Genomic DNA, 22,587 nt, shown 5'->3' with positions numbered 1-22,587 from the left:
TCTGTAAACGCAAATGACCAAGTCACAAGCACCCTTTTTGCAATGATGCCAGAGGCAAATGTCTTGCAGACACAGCCAGACAGTATGAAGGCTTTAAAAGCCAGAAAGACCAGCTCTAACATCCACCCACCCCACAGAACCTGCGGAGTGCAGGGCCACGTTAATTAATGTCTGCTTAACAGCAGTTCATCCCCCAGCTCTCTCCACACATACTCTCATACTGATACACGAGGTCTGTGGTTTTCACATCCCATTAGAAAAAGCCTCCATCTAAGAAAAAAAAAATAAAAAGAGGCATGCTGAGAAGGTGAGGGAAAATTCTTCCATAATTTATAAATAAAAGCCAAATAGTGATGTTATCGCGCCTTTTTCATTAGCAATTCTTATAGCACCAGACAAAAGGAATCCAGCATTTTGACCTCTGTGTTACAGAATGAGAAATCAGTAAATACAAAGCAACATCTCCAAAAGCAACCATCAGTCCTCTGATAAATCTAGGAGGAGAATCTGCATCTCCCAACTCCTAGAACATACAACAACAGGAGAATCCACAGTTAAACAGCACTGAAATCCCCTTCTGACACTAGAAAGGATTTCATGGTGGTGGAGAGCAGATTTTTCTAGGACACACAGTAAATGCAGACACAGATACTAGCCACAGAGGACGCAACAGGTGGGATTTGTACAGCTTCAACCTTATATCCTTCTGAGAGCCTTAGATAAAATCAGCTTGAGAATAGCGAGGACAACATGATCAATATATTAAGTCAAGCTGTTTGTTACCAAAAGAGAAGAACTGGCAGCTCTTCTTGGCTTCTGAAATATGACACATAACCCGGTCTTTCTAATGCGCTACTTTGGATGGCACCCAAATCCAGCACCATCTGGCTAGCATGGGCATATGTATACAAAGAGGACAGAAGAGACTCCTGGCTTATAGATAAAGTGACATATCAATGCAGCAACACGGACTTGAAATCTCTTCAGAGTTTTCAAAGCCAGCTAAGCACGCTGGAAACATGAGGCCAGTTTAGTGGCTTGCGGGCAATATGAGGGCTGAGAATGCCTCGTACACGTGTGGCCCAGGTAAATGTTTGTTTGTAGGAAACATTGCCAATAGCACAAAAAACAAAACACCAGAAAAAGCAAACTGCTTTTCCTGGTGTAGCTTTGAAGCAGAGTGCATCACATTTCCTCCCATGCCCCAAAGCTAATCCCTAAATTCAAAAACCTGATTCTTCCACCTCTGTTTTTATATTCACTCTTGCATGATGCTCTCCTGGCATGACATGCAGTCAAAACCAACATGTTATTCCATGGCTTAGAACTTTTGAAAGCTCGGCCTTTCCACTATGGCACAGGCCACTCTCCTTCCTTCTCTCCTGCTATCAAGATGCAATGCACAGATTCTTTATATTAATTTTCTAGCATTTAAGTGATGATTTGGCAGTAAGGAAATGAGAGTACTTAAGTAACAACACAAATGACAATCTGTCCGAGAGAACAAGCGGGTTGTCTCCTATCCAGCATGAACCATGACACATGGGGTGGGTGCTTCCTTCCAGAGCCAAGAAACATGGGAACAGAGGCATAAGGAAAGGGCCCCACTGCTCTCCGAGCTTGCACAGCATGCTGTACCCGTGCAAAGGTTTCATTTAGGCAACATCCAGTAGCTTTGCCCTCAGCACACAGTTGCTACTTGCCCTTATCTAATCTTACTTTACAGTACTTCATAGTATCACAGGTCTGGCATTTAAAGCATTTGAAAGAATAACAGACTGCAGAAGCACCCAGTGAGATTAGAATTAAGGCACTAATTGTCTGTGCAGGCCAGTGAGGAGGTGTTGGTGCAAGAGCCCCACTCAGCAGCAGCAGGCCGGGTCCCCAGCCCTGCTACCCACCCCAGATGTGCCTTGACCTACTGGGAATGATCTTGGGAAAGCCTTTCTCCTTCCTTCCTGGGCAAAGGGCGATGCAGTCAGCCGTGACATAACTCAAATGGCTTTAGCAGTCCCTGACGCAGCACCAGCACAAAGATTTGGGCAGCAGCACAGTGAACTGGACCTGTTTGCTGAGCCAGCTACAGGGACAGCAGCACTGACACACGCAGCGGACAGCAGAACCTGAGGAGCCGAGGACACTGCGTCCCCAATTGCCTCAGTCAGCAGTCACCAAAAAGTTTTAAAACAAAGATAACCCTGAGCTCAAGTTGAAACATAAGTGTATGAGGAGGGAATGCAGAGACAGAAGACAACGCGGAACTGTAAAAGAAAGAGTGAGCCCCTTCTCCCCTTAGCACCAAAGTATAAATAATTAGAAAACATAAATTAGCACTCCAAGAGGATGCAAGGGAAAAATCCCAAAACACTGAGTTCTATTCAGGTTTTGCACTTCTAAAACTTGCTAGATGAACACTTGAGGCTGATACAAATATGCAAGTAGAAACCCCTGATCACACATCAGTCACAAAACCCCTTACCTGCATTAAACCAACCCCTACTGCCCTCTGCATTATTGCACAGCTAAAACAACACACCTCAGTAATAAATCAGTTTAAACCCCAGCATTATCAATGAAATGCAGATTACCAAGACCCAGCTTCACTTTCTGTTTCAGAAGAACCACCAATTATGATTATTATTTAGGTCTTTGACACACCTTCCCCAGCTGGTTCCCTGTCCTTTTCTATTTACTGCATTACAAACATTTTGGAGGATTGAAAAGCACAGTATTTAACATTTTATAGAAACACCTGCCAACAGAGCTGCTAAACACTCTTGTAAGAGAGGCAGAGATGTTTATTTAGACATGCTGCTGATGTTTCCTGTGCATTTTGATCCTAAGGCATATGTAGTCCTTCCAAACCATTTAGCATGTACTGTGGAAGCACCGTTCTCAGAGAAGTGCAGCTGAAAGTAATTGAGATTGAAATTTCAGGATCATCACAAGAAAACCATTAGCAAAGCTCCTCCCAAGGCTCCAGGCAGAACAAGCACCTGCCACAAAGGCAGGTACACAGCTTCTGGAGTACCACCATCTGAAAGGAGCAAGATTTGGGGTTTGGTTGGGACAATTTAATGACTGAGTAATGCTGGTTTTGCCAGCAGGCACCAGGAGACTGCAATATGCAGTGATCTTTCAAAGCTGGCCATGTCATCCACAGCCACAGGACACCACAGCATCCTGTGTAACGAAGTGCAAGCCTCACACCTGCAGCAGCAGTGCAGATGTCCTGAGCTGAGTGCTGCTGGTAACCAGCCAAACTAAGGTGGGTTATCCCTTTAGCTGTGTGAATTATGTACAGGTGTGTCCTTAATGCTCTGGACCCAGGATCTCTGCTGGAGTTACTGACAGTGGCTGAAAGAGCCATCATGTGCTTCCTCCCTGCCCTTCTGCAGGAATTTACCACTCCACAAGCACAGCTGACAGAAGAGTGTAGCCAGCCCCCAGCCCCTGTGGTTCATAACCTGATGGATTACTGTAAACTATAAATTGATCACAGCTAAATCACCCTCAGATGCTGCAGCAGAATCCCACAGGAATAATGAATCTGCAGCCCTAGTGTCTTTGCTTTTGTTCCTTTTCTGTTAAAAGAAGAGTAAGCCTTCATTACAAAGTTAAAACCATTACGTCAGGCTAAAGAGTTTTCAGAGAGGCTATGTAAGTCTTCCTCTCTTCAGGAAGAGAGTGATGTATCCTATATCCAATAAAGAAACAAACTGTAGCATCAACGAGCACTACAGCAATCTGAAGGAAAAGAGAGAATTCCAAACTCACTGCTTTTGACATCTGATCCCTAAGAGCAGAGGATAATACTTCCAACAACAGATTATTAATCTGTGTATACAGAAAGGATTAACGCAGCTTGTTGGGTACAGAGATGGGGGAAATAAAAGAAATTAAAAAGGAGAACTGTGAATTAAAGCTAACCACACAAAATTAAGGGGTTTGTTAAGACTTTAAAGAAGCGAAGTATTTGTGTGCAGCACAGGAAGGGGAAATAATCTACTCCAGCTGAATTTATTCACTCAGCAGTGCAGATTTCATTCTCCCCCCAAAGAATACTTTTACAGAAGTACTTGATTTACCTTGTCTTCGGGCCTAGAAAACAGTGAAGAAACAGGATTTCACTGTTCTAAGACCCCTGTAACCTCCTCATGGGCACGAAATTGATCTTTGCCTGCAAAGCTCGATCCTGCATAATAATGTATGCCACAGACTGGCTTCTCTTCTGCTGCGTGTTATAAGTTACTTGTGTAAATAATCATGCTGGTTACCCCCACCTGGTTTCCATAGGGAAGCATTTTAACTGTGAAGAAAATAAAGACAAAACCTGGTATATTGTGGAAAATGCAGGAATTCTATTTCACTTCAGCCTGCTTTAGTAATGTTGAGACTCTGCACATACTTGCGTAAAACAAATTACTCCAGTTAAAAATAAATGGTGCTGCTGTATCTATCTAAATACCCAGAATTACCCTGAAAGCAGTAGATTCTTTTTTCATTCTTCTTTTGGGTCCAGAGGTTTTAAATTCCTGAGAAAGGTCAAATCATCGCACTCAGAAGAGATGATGAAGCTCCACCAGAGTTCGTCTGAAAAAGGTCACCAAATCCAAATGCTTTCATATTCTTTAAATAAACTCATAGGCCTTTGCTCAAGTGTAAAGGATATTTAAGGACACTGCAGTAAAGTGTATATACTTATTTCCAGTCACTCTTATCAGTCAGAGCTGATAGTAAGTGGCTATAAATCTCAGTAAGGAACTATCACTGCACCTTCTAAAAAGTTCCTTCTATCAGAAAGAACCAAGAACTCCTGTTGCTCTAAACATGCCATGATGACTTATGTCAAGTATGCATGAAGGATGTTAATTTTAAGGGATAGATAAAAGAACAATACACAAAACTCCAGGTTTGAATCTCTTCATAACAGATTAAATGGATTAACTAATAAATCAGAACAAACTTGGAGATTCACAGTGATAACTAAACAGCAAACACGGTTTCAGAAACAGCAGATGCACTTGCTGTCACATTAATCAGTTAAGATGTACTACTGTGTTTTCTTCTTTCATCACAGATACCACTCCTAATAGACAAACCCACAGAGTTTAATCTGTTAAATAAATGATCCAGTACGTAGCCAACTGCAAAAAAGCACAGCACTCAAATTTTTTCTGTCCAAAAACTGCAAGGAAAAATCCAGGTATGGCAGTTCCTAGCGATCACCATCACACAGCTGAGAAGTGAACCTCTGAGCCGAAAAGACTTGCAAAAACTAAAGGCAGCAATATACAAATGACTAGTTCATAGATCAGGTGTATTAACAGGTTAAAAATTAAACATGACCAACCATCGGAGCAGCTTCTGATCCCAGTACAGAGCAGAGTCAACCAGTTGCAAAACTGCAATCTGAAGATGCAACTTCCTAAATCTGCTTTTCTTCTTCATTCCCCAGCACTGAATATTCACATGCACACCACAATTTACCAACTGACAGAGTTAGGGGGATCCTGGAAACAGTTCCATGCTCACCACCCTGGCAGCAGCGGGTTGCTGTATGACACAGGTTTTGACAAGTTGCTTGGCCAGTCAGCCCAACAAGCTTTCCCTGCCTGCTTTCCCTCCCCTTTGCTGCTTGCCCAGAACACTTCATTTGGGATCTTTCTCTAATACTGGAATATGTAATTTGAAGCTGTCTGCACAGTCCACACACACAGAGTTAATCTCAGCCTTCAGCCAAGGTAAAAACGGGTAAGTCACTGGAAGGGAAGTGTTGAGAAGAAGAAAATACAGATATTGGGAATGAAACAGTAAAGGAAATAAAGATTATTTTTCAAACAGCTGGTCTAAGAAGGATGCATTTCTTTTGAAGGTTGTGCAGGAATTTGATGTAATTCCCATCCCTCCAACCCTCAGTTTCCATGCACACTGAAGAAAACATCTGGGCTCTCCAGCAAGTTTGCTCACAAAGAAATCCAGCTGTTGAGAAGCCAGAAACAAAGACCCTGGGCAGGTCCCCCAGTGAAGGCACTGGGACTGAGCACCCTCCACATCACCTCTGCAATGTGAGGCAGCAGCACCCCCATAGCTTAAGGTCTCAAACATTTCTTGTCCCAAAAGCTCTTTTTGGCATAAATTATTTTAGGCACAATTCAAACACGTTCCTCTGAAATCACTTCCAAGAATACAGAACCAAAAAGCCTCAAGCAGGCTCTCAAGTAATGCGCTCATTTTAAAGAGTCAGTGCAAGTGAGAGCTACCTGCCAACTGAATTATTTTGGAGCCATGTGCACAGTGCTTTCAGGCATTCCTTACTGCTGCTGGAGTAGTTCCTTCATAGCCCCTTCACCTTCAGGACAGACAACTTGGTGTCTGGCTCAGACTGACATAGAAAGGAAAAGATCCCTTTGTGCTGGAACAGAGGCTCTCTCATGTGGCAAAACTCATGAGGTGAAGAACAGAAATACAACACTATGTATAAAAATCAAGATGGCACAAACACCATTACAGACTCAGGATGAGACACTGTGCTTTCTATAGCAAATTAGAAATATACCGTCTACTAACAGTTCATGTGTGTGCGTGTCCCAAGCTTATTCCAAACTTAGTGCTAATAAAGACAAGCGATACAAAATTGGTCAGAGGTTTATCCAGACAGACAAGTTTTTCCCCATGAAGCCTTATTTAAAACACATTCAGCCTTTACTCGAAGAAGGTTTCCAACTGCCAGATAAGCCACACATCATTTGTAATGTGGACAAAAATCCACCAAGAATTAGTCTAAACCCAAATTCATTTCCTCTTCAAGCTTGGGCCAAGATTTAAATCAAGGTCTCTCGGAGGCAAACAAAACTACAGTACCATAAATCATCACTGGCTGCCTATTTGCCTTCCTTGCATATTTTTACATTGATTTCAAATCCACATGCGTGTAACATTAAAAAAAGCAGTGGGGTATTTCAGATTATAATTCAACAGACAATAGCAAATGGTTGCCTTGACGGTGTGTGAATTGAAACTTTGGTGCTGTTCACATTCATCAGTGGATTTGTTATAAAACAGAAAACTGAAATTAATTCATAGTCATTTAATCACAGCAGCCCCAGAACATAAAAGAACGTCACTGACTCTATATGCCCAGGGTTTAAACACCTTAAAATCCCTGGGTAAGAGTTAACACCTTCGCACTAACTGAATAGTAATTTCACTAAGAAATAGTCACAAGTGTAGTTTCACACCTCTATGTATTATGTTTACAAGAGTGAGGGCACTCACCACTATGAGCAAGGGGTTTTATTTGCAGGTTGAAAGCTACCCAGGATATACAGTAGGTAATCAACTTTCATTATCATTTCTGGTGGGAAGACTGCATCCAACATGGTCAGACTACACACAAAGTAGCCAAGTCATACTCAGAAACAGAGATTTCAGTGGTGCCGCCTTTAAGCCTTGCTCCTTGGGACATTATCTCAGAAAATTTGGCTTACATAAGAGGAGACTACCTTAACGTAGAAGATCAAGTTAGCAACAAAATAAAGCTCAGCAGCTGCTCTGTCTGGAGGATGCCACTTAAGTCAGGAAAACATTTAAAATCCCGCTGAGGGGATCCAAGAAAAGGCCTCAGTGGCAGAAAGGATATTTCCTGGGGAAGATGGCAGCAACGAGGTGCGCTTCAGGAGATGGGGTGGTAAAGGAAAAATCAAATCTCAGCAAAGGCCAAAGTCCCCTCTGCCATCTCAGCGCTTCCCAAGCTGTCAGTAATGAGGCTGCTGCTGTCACTTACCCCCTCATTCACTCTCTCCCATCAGACACTGATAGCACGCCTGTCACAGGCATCGCAAAGCGGGAGTCAGAGATGACAAATCACAGGGAATACGTGTCAACACAATCAACTGGCCTGAAGACAGACAGCTGGTGCGCAAATTCCACCACAGACAGTATCGCTTGTGAAATCCTTCCAAGGCATTTTTAGCAATTGCAAGCTCTCAACAACAGCCCTGACTGCTAAAAATAGCCCACTGAAGACTTGTTCCAGCATTAATAACAACGCTGGCTAAATTTGAGTCATGACCCACTTGCTGACATAAAAGCAAAACAAGCACAAACCTCATAAAGCAGCAAGAGATTAGAGTGCTTAGAGCCCCAGCAATTTTAGTGCACCTACATTACAATGTTTTCTCAACAACATTGATGTCAGTTGCTAATATATTTCCCTGAAATCAGGAGAGGGAGGCAGGCAGGCAGGATCCTTTACAGCTAGGTAAAAAGTGAAGGCTTAGATAACTCTTCAGCACAAACATACATCAGTGTAGTTCAATACAAACTCTGCAAACAAAAGGGACCAATGCATCAAAGGTGCTAAGTGTCCCCATCTCTCCCATCTCTCCCATCTCGAAAGTTCCTCCTAGACATCCATCAGCTTACAAAGTACCACTGCAACATCCTGGAAAAAATAGCATATGCTGTTGCTCTAGTGGTTTTTGTATCTTGAGAAGTAGCAGCATGACAGGGAAACATAGATCCACTTCCCTTTGGTACACAACTAACCACCAAAAAGCACTTTTCCTAGCAAGAGCTGTAGCAGCACCTGCAAGCTGTAACTGTTCAAGACCTCTGAGAACACCACAGGAAAAGGACTAGGGCACAAAGCACCCTTAAAATTCACATAGCCTCGCAGCAGTATTAGCTCCTCAGGTGTAAACAAGGACAGAATTCATCCCCAGGCTGTTTTAACAAAAATATACTGCCTCAAAACCCCTCACTGCAGGCACACTACCATGACACAAGCCACTGGACCGGTCTGAATCGATCCCAGACTGAAACACAGCCTCTTGTTTAAGAAAAGTTCAGTTCAAAGACATCTAGAGATGAAGGAGTCATCACAACCCTTGATAAACTTCTACAGTCGTTCATTTTTTATCCTGGTAAAATTTTGCAGCTTATCTCTAGTCTAAACATATCAATGTTGTAGCCTCCCAGCCACTGGATCTCATTACAGTTTTGATGCCAGACAGAAGAGCTCTCTATTATCAAGTTTCTCTTCCCTATAGAAGCTGTTATAAATTGAAATCGTGTCACTCCTTACCCTCTTACAATAAATCAGACAGAGCTCCTGGAGCCCTTGGATCCTGGGCACAGCTAAACTGTGAAAACTCCAGGTCAAATGGTTATCTATCTTGACACCCAAGCCCTGTCAGGATAGGCATTTCTCAGGACACAGCCGTCCCTTCCTCCACCTCCTCATTATACAAGAAGGGCCCTTATTTTGTCTCTGGATTAGGGCATTTTATTGCATCAGAACACAGTTCGCAAAGCAATCCCAGTCACTCAGGTCTTGTTCCTTATCTTGCACTCCACCTAATCTGTGTTATCTGAGGACTTTATGAGTAATGGTTTCTTTTTTTTTTTGTTCTGGGTCACTGATTAAAAGAAGTTAAATAGTGCTATGCGAAGGACCTGCTACAAACATACCTTCTGGAAGCTGCTGCTTTTTTGCCTGCCCTATTTTGAAACCTTCCAGTTAGACAGTTTTGAACCCAGTTTTCATGCTGCTTCTATGAAATATCTGCATTAACAAAATCATAAAGCTGGGACAAAACCACCCAACTTCAAAATATATTAAATCAAATACCTGGGGCTTTCACAGCTGATTGAAAAAGATCTCGGAGAAAAACAGATCTACCAGCTACCATGCGGCTAGCATAAAACTTATTTTAAGAGTCCAGTGGCCCATATCCAGCTGCCTGCTCTGCTGCTGTTCCTCTAGAGAACAGAGCTGCACGTTTAGTGGTTGCTGCTGGAGGTGGTGGCACACACCTGACACACTACCCTGCTTGAGAGGAGTACTGGCAGCAGCACATCCAGCAGAGGAAGGGATAGCTGCTGCTCCCAGAACAAACTCCTCAGGGTTACATAAGTACCCTTCCCCAGATAAAACAAACCAGGGTTGTGCCTTTGAAGCACAAAGCAGCTGGTGCTTTTAACTTCTCTCAGTGGGGTCCCCTAATCCTAACATGATAGAATTAGATTATCTGTAATGCAAGGAGATTTAAGTGCAATGAGAACAACACTCTCCAAATGAGTACAACAGCAAAGTTACAAGACCATGCAAGACATGCCCCATTGCTTGCGCAGCGTTGAGTGGCCCCAGCATGAGCTCAGCCTGCTCCACCGTGCAGAAACAAGCCTCACCCCACCCACAGAACGCAGCTGCACGGGACAACCATGCTGTGCAGCCCTGCTTGAAGAAAATAGGGTACTTTAGGAGCATGCCTGCTGATCTATAATATTACAAGTTATTTTCTGGAGTTACTCCATGATTTCTTCTAAATCCTAGAAAAATGTGTGCTGCAAATGAGTGCTTGCTGCTCTGGTGGAGAAGGGGCAGGAGGTCATGCAGACAAGATGGTGAATGCAGTGATGAAATGCACCCCCCCCCCCCTCCTCCCACATCTCCACCAAATGACAGATCAGGAAACCAGCCAACACCTCCTCTTGCCACCAGGCCTCACACTCCTCATTTTGTGCTTAACTTACGTTTCTCTACATCAAAATACCATAACTGCCAACTCTTTCTTCTGCTTCACAGCCTCTTAGAAAAGCCATAGCCACAGCTAAAATCGTGTTTCCACAAGCCCTGTTAGAGGTAAGTCCCTGATGGACAAGCAAACATGAGAAATGGGATGCAAGGAATGCTCTGAAGAAACAGCACAATACCTAAACACATACAGTTGAATCCTCTGGGTTTACAACTCAGAATCCATCCTCATGACACCAGTGCCTGCCACTGCTCTACTCTTCCTCCCAGCAGCACCACCACCATGCTTGCACAGTGCAGAAGTCAATGATAATTTCTACTATTTGTCTCTTGGATTGCTGCTAGTTCTCAATCAAAGCAAATTTTATTCTTTAAGAAGTGCTCTTGTTGGCATAAAACCATAAGTAGCTTAACCTTTAAAATAACTTTGATCATGAGCCACTCCAAACCTAAGATCTGGAAACCACAGACTTTAAATGCTACTCAGGGGTCTAAACAGCCAGTGCAAGAAAAAGTGAAATGGTGGTTTGTGCTGCCTGTGTGCGCTATGAAGAAAAATGTCCATTTTCTGCATTAGTGAGACATTTTTGAAAGGATTCCTGCTCTGAAGTCTCACCTGCACACAGAAGCAGGAACGACTTAGGAGTGAGACACCTTCCTCTTTGTCTTAGCAGGCTTCATCCTTCCTTGTGATGACTGATAACCCAAACTGGGGTCCCTGGATGTTTATGGTTAACAACCCAATTCTTCAAACCTTATACCACAACACAAACCCCATGTGACACAGCATCAGCTGAAGAAATCTGGTGCTTTTGAAGCATGAGTTATTACAGCATCCAGGTAACATTAATGGATCAATGACACCAGTGAAAACAAAACCAACTTCACCTAAAAATTAGTGAGGTTGTGACTGACTAGTCCTTGTCAGTGATGAGATTCAGCACTAAGGATGGAAATAAGAGGCATACAATTAAATTAAATAGAAAGAAAATCTATTATTAGCTGCAGAAAAGGTATGTCTAATACCCCCACATCTAGAGACATTAAATCCCTGCTTAGATTCCCTTTCCCACTCCCAAAGCTTTATAAAGATAGCTCTGGATAAACTTACCAGGGGCAACAATCTGGAATTTCTCACGAGAACAGCACGATAAAGCTGTTAGCAATAAATTCATGCAGGGGTGTAGGAAATCAATATAAAATGGCAGTTTCACGGGCTACACTGCCTATTACACAATAGAAAGTGCCTGAACAGCACACCTTATCCCCACCACTAAGCACATCCTGAGGTGGAAGGGGTATGCTTTTCTTTGTACTTGGCAGGAATAGCTTGGAGTAAGGCAAGATAGCAGGCAGCGAGCCTGGATGAGCAGGTCCCAGCAGCAGAGCCTGGGAGCTCTACTGCAACATCCAGCCCTGGAGAAGCTGACAGCGGTGTCAGTCCCACACAGCTCTGCAAGCTGTCTGCTCACTGAGGATTTTTTTTCCTTACATTTTCTCCACCACTACTGTCAGAACACCAAAGGAAGTACCTGACAAATTTGGCTGTGGCATCCTTCAGTGGCTTTGCAATTTGTGTCCCTGGAACTGAGAAGCTCCTTATCCTGCCTGACACGAACAGCCATGAGGACTTCTTGCAGCAAGTCTGCAATACAGGCCAGGCAAAGCTCCTCATTTTCCTTTTAGCTCTGAAAGTGCTACAACTGCATGTCTGCCCCATGCAAAGTTTTTGTTTAAACACCCCTACAAAGATGATTTGACTCTGCAAAATGAGGTTTTGAATATATTCATACAACAACTTATCACCAAAATTATATAAGTGAGCTTTTCTGATGCTTGTCAATGTTTTTAGCCAAGTCAGTGTAAAGCCTTTATCTTGTCTGCCAAAAGCTGGCAGGTTAAATCCAACATAGACAGTCGAGACTACACAAGTCACTGCTGCCAGTAAAGAAGCCAAAGCATCCAATCACTCTAAGTGCAGGCATATTCTCTCATAATCATTTAATACTTCAAGGCAAACAATAAATAAATATGCCTCACTTCCCCGCAGCCTTTACCCAAGCATCTCCCTGGAACATTGGAATTTGGACTGGAGTCACCACCTCACTTTCAAGGAATCTTTCTTTCACCTCCGTCGCCAACAGATTTCCCACCCCTCTCAATGCCTTTTTCTTCTTTGTTAATAAATAACTAAATAGATAAATAATTCCCAGGTCTAAGAGCCCTCTCACTTTGTGCTACTTACTATGTCAGGATCTACACAATAAATTGAGAATATACCACGCAGTAAGGGTAGTACATTATAAATATACAATAGGGAAAATCCATGAATAGAAAATTTACTCTGAAGAGATGCAAGTGAAAAGAATATTAAGAGCAGATCAAGTAGAGCTCAACCAAAAAATACAATCTTTTCAAACTTCAGAAGAGAATTGGAGTGGCCATAAATATCTGCTTAATGAGGTCTTTAATGAGATCTGTGTTCCTAACTCCTTCAAATTGCTAAAAAGAAGCAGCTCTGAATGTCAATAGTGCCAAAATCTTCAAGAATTTTGTATTTGCTCTGCTTATACAAACCTCAGACATTCTTACAACCATCCATTCCCTTTGCTCATAAATATTTATCTAGTTGGAGCCAAGTGCATAAATGAACCTTCCATCCCGCTTATGGCTGTTCTCCCTTTAATCCCTAATCCCTTTGCACTATCTTTCTTGTCTCTAACCTGCAGAGGACTCTGTTTGCATTTAATTCTTCTTACACATGCCCTGGAGCACAAATGGCTTGTGAGGTTAAAGATAAAGCAAACATGTACTGCCACCAATAGAGTAACCAGCCTTTTTGATATCAGAACACCTGCAGCCAAGGCAGGCTGGGTAGTAGGAGAATGAACAAGTAAGTGATTCTGCTGAGATCTCACCACACAGCAAATACCTGACTTTTCTGGGACAAGCCTCTTGTCTGCTGCTCACACTCACTAATTCTGAAGGTGGTTCCTTTCCTCTTTTTAATACAACACAGTAACTCTAAGGATGGCACAGAGAGATTATGTCTAAATTGCATCTTCAATAACTGTGCAAGCAGAGAAAAGAAAGGTATAGTATCTATGCTGAAGAGGTCAGCAATGAGAGGCTTAAAGCCATCAAGAGATGAGAGGGACCTGGACAGTTATCAATACAGGCAGAGAGATCAAGTCAGGAGGAGCACTTGGAAGAAAGTAACATTAGTATTTAGGCTTGGAGAGGGTCAGTGGAACAAAAAGACAAGAGTCTGTCAGTCAAGAGCTTTGGTTCCTGAACAAGTCCTTTCAATTTTCCTCCTGACCTGCATTTCCCACTACAAAGCCTTCCTCTTTTTTTTTTTTTTTTGAGCTACACTTGAATTAGTCCTCAATTTTAGAACAAAGGCACAAATGAAATCCTAACACAGTTTTCTTCAGTAATAAACATCTCTCATTGCTGCTGAGGACTTCCAGACTATCCACCTTCTTCACTCCCTGAAAAGCCTTCCCCTCAGTCTAAGCAATGCGCTGGCTGTGAAGTCTGCCAGCTTAGAGTTGCTGTCTGTAAATCTGATAGACCACTGCCCAAGGCAACTCCATGAGTTGCCAGAAAAAACAAGCTGCCAAGGCCCTGCCCACACTCACTTCTAGGACTTTGCATAGATTTTTTAAATGGGTGTTTCTTCCCGTTGTTCTTTCCAATCAATTTGTTACTACTTTTCCTTCAGAACAGAAAAATTTAAGGGTTTGGAAAATGTATCTAAGCATGCAATTGCATCATCTGGCAGATGAGGCATTTAACTGCAAGGATAACATTACATAAATCACTGTGATGAGCCTGTTGAAGCACAACGTTTCCACCCTGCTTCCATTCTGAAATGTCAAATTGTCAAAAACTGTATCAGATTTTGACATAATTTGGAAAATATTTACCCTTATTTCTTTCAAAAATCCTCCCTTAGATCACACCCCCCTCCACCCCCACCCCACCCTTCGGCCACAGAGAACACCAACAGCAACAAAAACAAGGAGAAAAGGAGGGAAAGTGGTGATCAAAAGAGGGTAAGTGAAACCCTTTAAACTGCAGGAGTGCCTGGACAACGGGGCTGTATTGCAAACAATGACCCCCCAGTCAGTCCGAGAGCTCTCACGCAGATCTGCAGTAGATGTACATACACTGGTGACTCTTTGATATAATTAACACTGTTTGTCTCAGCATCTGTAAAAACAGGCTTTTGCCTGCTAGCAAATTTTTTGGCTCTGCACGCTATTGTTTACTTCAATGAGAGGCCAAAGAGCTAACTGAAGCTTTTTTCTGTTGCAAAAAATTCCAGTACTGTGGAAGTGTCTCCGTTTATGAACAAACCTTGTTCACTGACACATACAAAGCATATCCCTTAAAAAAATAATCAACAACCCCCCCAAAAAGCCAAACCTGATCTAATAGGTTTCTTCAAACATTTCTCACATACTTCCAAACAAAGCATACAATGATCGCTCAACATCTGCTTACAGAAAGCTGTTTAAGGCCTCATGAAAACTATCACTGTACCTACATCCACTACTGTATATTTACATAGCTTCTTGGAAACCTTAGCCCTGAATAAATAAATACTTGAAAATGCCTCATTTTGGACAAATGGTTCCTGTTGCTTCAGCCATTACAGGAAGATTAAGCTGTGATCTGCCTACTAGCAGGTAGTAACAGCGAGGTGATGCCCAGGACAGGTAAGGCAACAGCTCCAGGGAACTCTGCTTTCTGGCAAATACATACTGCAGCAAGATGGGATATGTTCTTCCTATCGCTGGAACAAATCCACTAAAAACTGCTAGAGGTGACCCAAATACCTCTTCTCTACTCCCCAAACTTGGGAGAAAACCCAGATTTAAACCTGTTAATTTTAATTTACCCTTTCCAGAATTTATACTTTTGTTCATTTGATGGCTGCTTCTCTTATAAAGGTGGAGATTCAGGACTAGAGGAATTAGGGTGAGAAATGGCTCAGTAAAGTCACTGTGACCTTAGTTAATGGATTGAGTCCTCTGCAATTACTGCAACCGGCTTCCACATCCAAGTTTATCACCACTAAAGAACACAAGCACCAGAATCAAAGGGCCAGGTTCACAGGGCTGGCAGCAAAGTGCCAGGGCAAATGCCTGTCCAAATCTGAGATTGCGGGCACCAACTGCAAGCTTCAGTAACTGATTAGCAGGCAGGAGCAGCAGGTTCATTTAGAGAGACAGGATGCACATGAAGAGATATTCTAGATGTTAATAATATGAGAAAGAAAAACATCCATAGAGTCCTGGGACTTTGAAAGTGGCCTTTTTAATTCTTTAATGCGATGTTTGAAGTTACCTGTAACAAAATAAAAGAGGACTACACAAACCTTACAATAAGCCTTGACTTCATACAACTCAGCAGCTGCTAAATCCTCTGATATTTCCTAACTGAGTAAATAAAAGCATTTCTCTGTCCCTCATGCCTCAGGTAACTTGGGAGTTGGCCAAGTTTAAGCCTCCTCTCACACAAGGAAAGTCTGGGGTGTTTCCACTCCCCCCCCAAGAGAGGTACTTATTAAAAACACATCTCCAGTAACCCCACTGAGCATCCTCTTGCTGACACTTCACTACAGGCTGAAACAATCTGAGCATGCCACAGTTACAAATCCATAGGACAAAGCATCTGCTGCTACAACCACTCTCCCAAACTGGTTATTAAAACTTCCAAAAGCTGAAAGCACCGAAGTCCCAGGACACTGTTTGCCCACAGGAGCAGACAGTCTTCAGGCATCTGAACACTGTGCTTCCCACTTCATGCCTCCCCCAGCTGCTTTCATTTAGATGCAAGTCACATTCACACCGACTAGAAAGCATCACAAACCCGTACAAATTGCTAACATGGGAATTCAGGTCCTTGAAACTCCTGTGCAGCAGTCAATGGACAATCTATCATTTCTCCATTAAATCTTTAAATAATAATAACACTGCTATTAATAAATAGAGTGCCTTTCTTTTTAGTACAGTTACTGATGTCTAGAATAACTTTCTATAGATTTTTAATTATTTTTTAACAGATTGATAAATCCATTAAGTGGCCATAAAATACAAAAGTTGGGCGGTCTGAGGAGACAGGAATTTTCTTTTCAACCCACTGGTCACACTTCATACATAATTGCAACATTTCAGGAGTGGGGGAAGGAAATGTGGGGAAGAGCATCAGTTGAAACTGCTTTCCAATGGCAGATCAGAGAGCACACAGGCAACAGCAGAGAAACATATGTTTGAACCCGAGCCAAAAATCTGGCTTCCTTAAGAAGTGTAGGATGACAAACCTCTTGTAGTGGTTAATAGTAGGCTGAAAAGAGGGGGTGGAAAAACTCCCTCTTGCTCATGCAGAAGGCAAATGCTGTAACATCTACCTAGCAGTATTTAATTCAGGACAGCTGGGGTTTGGAGAAAGCTGTCAAAATGACCCATTAAAGACAGTCAAAAGCTTGACATTTTGTGCTTTGGTATCATTGTCTCTTCACTCACCACCACTTTAAGAGATATTTGGGAAAATGGTAAAAGACACATCAGTGTCAGAAACCTGAAGCCCTTTGCAGGACATACACCCATACATTACTTGGTTGAGAGCTGATAAATGTCGATGCCTTTGCTATCTTATATTAACATTTCCATGGAATCGGGCATATGAAAATTGATGGTGATCGAAAGTTAATTACAGTGTTTATGTCAAAAATCAGAAGAGCAGAACGGTGACTTTCAGTTTGGATGTTCCCTAAGCTCAGCTACTTCCAGCATGAGACACTCTAAGGGAACAGCATTTGCTGTTGTCAGGAGGATTGGTAGCCTGTTCCAGCCATAGCTCACAACAGACCAATAGTACCACCCTAGAGCTGAAACACATTATGATGAAGCAGCCCCTCTGTTGCCGTCAACTGAAATTCTGGGTGCAGCTGAGTATTAGAAAACTGCACAATCAAAAAGATAATATCCCTAGGAAAAAAAACAACCCCCCCAAAAAAAAAAAAACAAAACAGAAAAAAAGACAGTGTCTCAGATGGCAGCAACTCCAATACTCCTTCTATAGAAGGCCAACAAACTTTGACCACGGCCATGTCCCAACTCTCTAGTTTTGGTAAAACCCACCACTTCACTGTTTTCCTGCTGCATGTCATCCTTCTTCTTGAAATAGATAGTGCTGATTAACAGTTTTTGTGCCATTTGATGACAAGATACTCTAGCAACTGGCTTGCATAGCTGCTTATACAGCAGCAAATACCATATTTGTGGAATACAAGTGAGCAGAAAGACATCTGCTTGCTTGACTTCAGTAGGTACAAGTGGCTCATTCTTCAGGACAAGCTTGCTTTCTCTGCTTGAGTGTTCATTGCCTGAACTGCCTTGTCTCGGATGGTTGACTCCAATCAGTTTCCTTTTAGCATATCAAAGAGTTGATTTGAGGAGGACTGCAGGCAACGGATGCACAGAGCCTGCTGTCCAAGATGCCCCTTTGCACCTGCACATAGCTTATAGACTTCAGCTCCACTATCACAACTGAACAGAAATTATTTCTGTATTCCATTTCTTTTTGCTGCTCCTCAGCTTCAGCACCATTCCCACATTCACCTAGTGTTTGAAGAGACTTCAGAGCAAAAATAGTCACAGTTCTTTCAAGAAAAATCAGTGCATTATAGCCACTACTCCCGAATTCAGTGGCACCTGTCATGGATTAGCACCCTTAAAAACAACACAAAACCCTGGAAGCATAGAACAGGCAGCTCCTGAGGTGGGAGAGAGTGTCCTGAGGCTGCTCCTCTGCTGCTCCTCTCTGTGTAGCATGATTTCACAAGGGAAAGAGCTACCTCATGAGCTGCTGGAATCTGCTTCCCTGCTTGCACATTTCTACCTTATAAGCCTGGCCCACCTCAAATATCAAGATAATATTTGTTAAATAAGAACATATATCAGCCCACTATTACCTGGAAGCTGCTACTTTGTGTTCCTTGAACAAGCAGCATTGATTGCTATCTACATTTCAAGACTGCCCCAGAAGCAGATGAATTCTCCTGAAAGATTGTGTTTTCATGTTAGCACTCGTGGAAGTAAACAAGCAAACAGAGAGAAATGCATCATTTGTATTATTTCTAGACAGCAAAGCTTCCTGCACAGTGCCAGCAGGTCTGGCTTTTGTCAGCTGGTTAGAAAAAGAAAAGCAAGCCAGATTTAACATGTTTCTTCTTGGTCTCAGTCAAAGCACACATGCAAAATGAGATCAGAACTAAGCTTGTCATTGGTATTTCTCCATCCAAAAAGTGACCAGATTGAAGCCTGAAAATTAAGTTTTCATAAAGTAGCATTTTCCAAACCTGCCAATTCCCACTACTTCAAGTGACAGCAGCTTTGACAAAGAAAATGTTTTTCTGCTTTCCTAGTAGGCAGAGCTACTGCCAAGAATTAAGAGAAACCTTCTTTCTTAAATTAAAACTGTTTAGGTTCCTTGCTGTGGGTCTGGAACCTGAAGGGAATGCAAAGAGAACACAGCTGAGGAGAAAGAGCACAACTGATTACTGGAGAGCTTTTCCTTTAGGCTTTTCTTCTGACATCAAGGAAACAGCTCAAGGTGCAAAATATATATAGACTGATTTGTAGGGGTTCACTGCCCAAGAGCAGTGCAAGGAAAGCCAATTTGCTTCTCATTTTGGGGTGTGTGTTTCTTTTTACGCACAGTAACATTTCATCTGAATTTCAGCTTGCAAGACTAATGTGCATGGCTCAACTGCTGAATAATCCATGGATTTAAGTGTCCCTAAATACACAGTGAAAAAGATGGATTACTCATTAGGATAAAATAATATACACAAGCCCCTAAATACACATGTACACTGTAATACACATTTTAAATAGTCTCTCTGTGTGAATTTAAATGATAATATGCATGCTAAAAAGTTTCAAAAGACATCTTTACAAAGGAGCCATTACCACTGTGTAAATAATACATCATTTAAAGCAAATTCTCTGAACTCCCATGAAAGGTTCTTATTCGGTCAACAGAAAAAGAATCAAAGAAACTAACACATATATGAAATACAAATGGTATTATGGGTTCAGTTTAAATTCATAACAGAGTGCACGTGTGAGTGAGGGGAAGGGATTTGGTTCCTAACATGACCTATTTCATACTCCTTTACCAAGAAATCTTGCAAAACATAAAGGGCCCAATGGATGAATAAAGCAATGATTTACAGCCTTTGCAAACTGGGACCTCCTGCCAATTTTTCAGTGAACAACTTAAGAATTTTCATACACAAGCACTGCTCTACAGCACACACAAACGTGCTTTTCTTATTCAACTTGCATGGAGCCTTGATAATTATCCACAGGTTCTAGCTCCAAAAGGCTAAAATATTTCTTCCAGACTTTGAGACAGTGCTGTGTGGAAGGAACAGAAACACAAACCAGTGCTTTGAAGGAAGCAAACTTTGCTCAAGGCTTGGGAAGGTGCAGTGGTTGAGACACCAGTTTTAGGAGGGTGAAACAACTATGCAAAACAGGAAAGTCTTAAACATGAATGATTTTTTACCACTCCACTTTTCAGTACAGTCTGTTTGGCATACGCAGTTTTGGCAAGGCTAATACACTAGAATTTTTTACTAAAGCTTACATTACTGAGGACCAAGTAACAAGGTGGTTTAGAGTGACACTGCAATACACACAGCTGTATTCACACATGGATCCTACAGAGTTTGCACCACTAAATTCACCAATATACTTAAAGACACATAATGAATCCATAACAAAAGCCCAAAGGAATCAGGCACCTCATTTTCTTCATGGGAATATTCATACACTGCATCTGCACATACTGTTCTGAAAACCCCAGATCTAAATTATTTCTCATCACGTCTCATTGCTGAAAAGCAAGCATACTGTTAACTATCCCTAGCACATTCGTATTTGAAGGCACACCTTCACATGCTAATTCCTACACATGGTATTGAGCACAATGACATGCCATCAAGAACGCCAACATGACAAAATCATAGCTCAGCACTGAATACATGCAGGAAAGAGAAAACCCACTTCCACCCACTCTGCAGCGATTCACAAGGGGTGACACATGGGAGCACCGTTACCGATGAGCAGCTCTGCTGCCACTGATGTAGGAATATGTTCCTTTATGTTGTTTTGCTTCAAAATGACATGCACCAAGCCCTTCTCTCCTGACCTGGCCTTCTCCCACACAGCCCAGACAGGCCAGAAAAAACATCAGGTTTCACCCTTTCAGGGACAGGAGATGAAGGAAAACAGCACCCAGGGGGATAGAAGCAGACGGAGCTGTTTGAACACGATCCTGCCCAGCTCAGCTCTCGGCATCAGAAGAACTTCTGCAAGGTTCAGAACTCCAGAACTGGCCCCAGGATCATGACACAACCCCAACCAGAAGTGGCATGTGCTTTTACAAGTCAAGATGTCACTTGCCTGGACATGTGCCTGGGCCAGCTGCTCCTGCTGGAAGCTTATGCCTGCAACTGTTTTGCTTCATTTTCCTGGCTGCTCTCAAGTTAGTTTTTGATTCCTCCTTTCCAAAACTGGTTTAAAGGAGAATAAAACCAATTAAAAGCACACAAGAGATGGTATACTTTCCTCCAAGTGAAGTAAAGAGCAAACGCACAAACCTTTTAGTCTAACCAATCCCTAATGAAGTTTTTTAAGGCACATACAGTCCTACCTAGACAGTGCAACTTGAGCCTATGGCCTGCACGCTCCACTCACTGTCAGCAACTGCATGTCCCACTTCCTCTTTCACTCTCCCAGAAGTTATTCCCATTTCCCAGTGTTTTAGGATGGAAGCAGGGCAGCTGCACCCCACCCAGAGTCAGCGCTTACTGCTAAGTGCTCCCTAAAGGGCTACAGCACCTGAGAGCTGGGTGGGGAGACAGCAGAACCCAGCTCACTAATAAAGGCCCCATTTACATGGCTAACCAAGGATGCTTTGTATGCTCCACCAGCCAGATTCATCCAAACCACATATTAATATAATTAGGCCTAATATTTAGCAATTAATTTTTGTTCCTATGAGCTGGCTTCAGTCCTGTCAGAGGAAACCCTGTGCCCTCAAAAGGCAATGTTAAAAAGAAAAAAAAAAACCAACAAAACACACACTCAATGACCCAGTGAATTTGGAGCAACAGGAAAAACTGATGCATAGTGTCTGTTCTGCAAGTTATTTTCCACATGACATTCCCCCCACCCCTCCCTGAAGACTCCCATTCAGGCACTGCTGTTTGGCTTACTGGAGAAGCCGGAAGCCCGCTCAAGGACCCGGTCCTGACAGTACTTTGCCACACAGCCAGGATGATGCAGCCATCTGGGCTTCTGCTGCCAGCCCTCCCACCAGGGGACACAGCCATACAACACCAAAAAATACTTCATTCCCCAAAAAAGCACATATTTACATCCCTAAGCTAACTCTTTAAAAGAATACATTCATCCACACAGTGCTGCTGAGCAGCACACAAGAAAGCCATTTTAAGAGCTCTTTGATTTGGAATGTAGAAGTATCAAAGGTGAGCTTGGTTATTAGATTCAATAAACTATTGCTCCACTCTTTGCTCTTAACAGTTTGGCCTGCAACAATCCCAGGCAATTCTTCTAAGCTGATCCTGATTACTTCGTGACATCTTGCTTCAAACTGATTAAGTTTGAGGAAACTCAGAGCTTCACTTAGGGCTCATTCCAGAGAGGAACAGTCAGCTTCTGAAGACAGTGTATTTCTGCGCTTTGGTTTAAATCCATTTGCCAAGTTCTTTATGAGCACATGTTTGGAGGCAGGGGGGAGGAAAGCATCCTTATCTTCTTTGATTTTTCTGCTGGTGTTTTGGGAACAAGCTGCTTACCCAGCCTAAGCAGAAAGGCTCAAACTGCCAAATGAAGCCAACAGCACAAGGCTGCTGCAACACAGAAGACAAATTCGGTTCTTTCTGTCAATGCCAGGACCAGCTTGAAAAAGTGAAACCCTTCTTCAGGGTGAAAGAGCAA

General features: G+C 42.5%; 1 protein-coding gene across 1 annotated transcript in view; it reads right to left on the bottom strand.

Moving 5' to 3' along the window:
* FBRSL1 (fibrosin like 1) overlaps positions 1-22,587 on the bottom strand; it is a gene marked incomplete at its 5' end in the record, with an annotated part of 531,620 nt that overhangs the window by 400,452 nt on the left and 108,581 nt on the right. The gene's annotated exons all lie outside the window — the stretch shown is intronic.

The sequence above is a fragment of the Psittacula echo genome (genome assembly GCF_963264785.1).
Source record: "Psittacula echo genome assembly, chromosome: 13".
Lineage (NCBI taxonomy): Eukaryota > Metazoa > Chordata > Aves > Psittaciformes > Psittacidae > Psittacula > Psittacula echo.
This window is presented reverse-complemented; position numbering and strand designations above follow the sequence as displayed.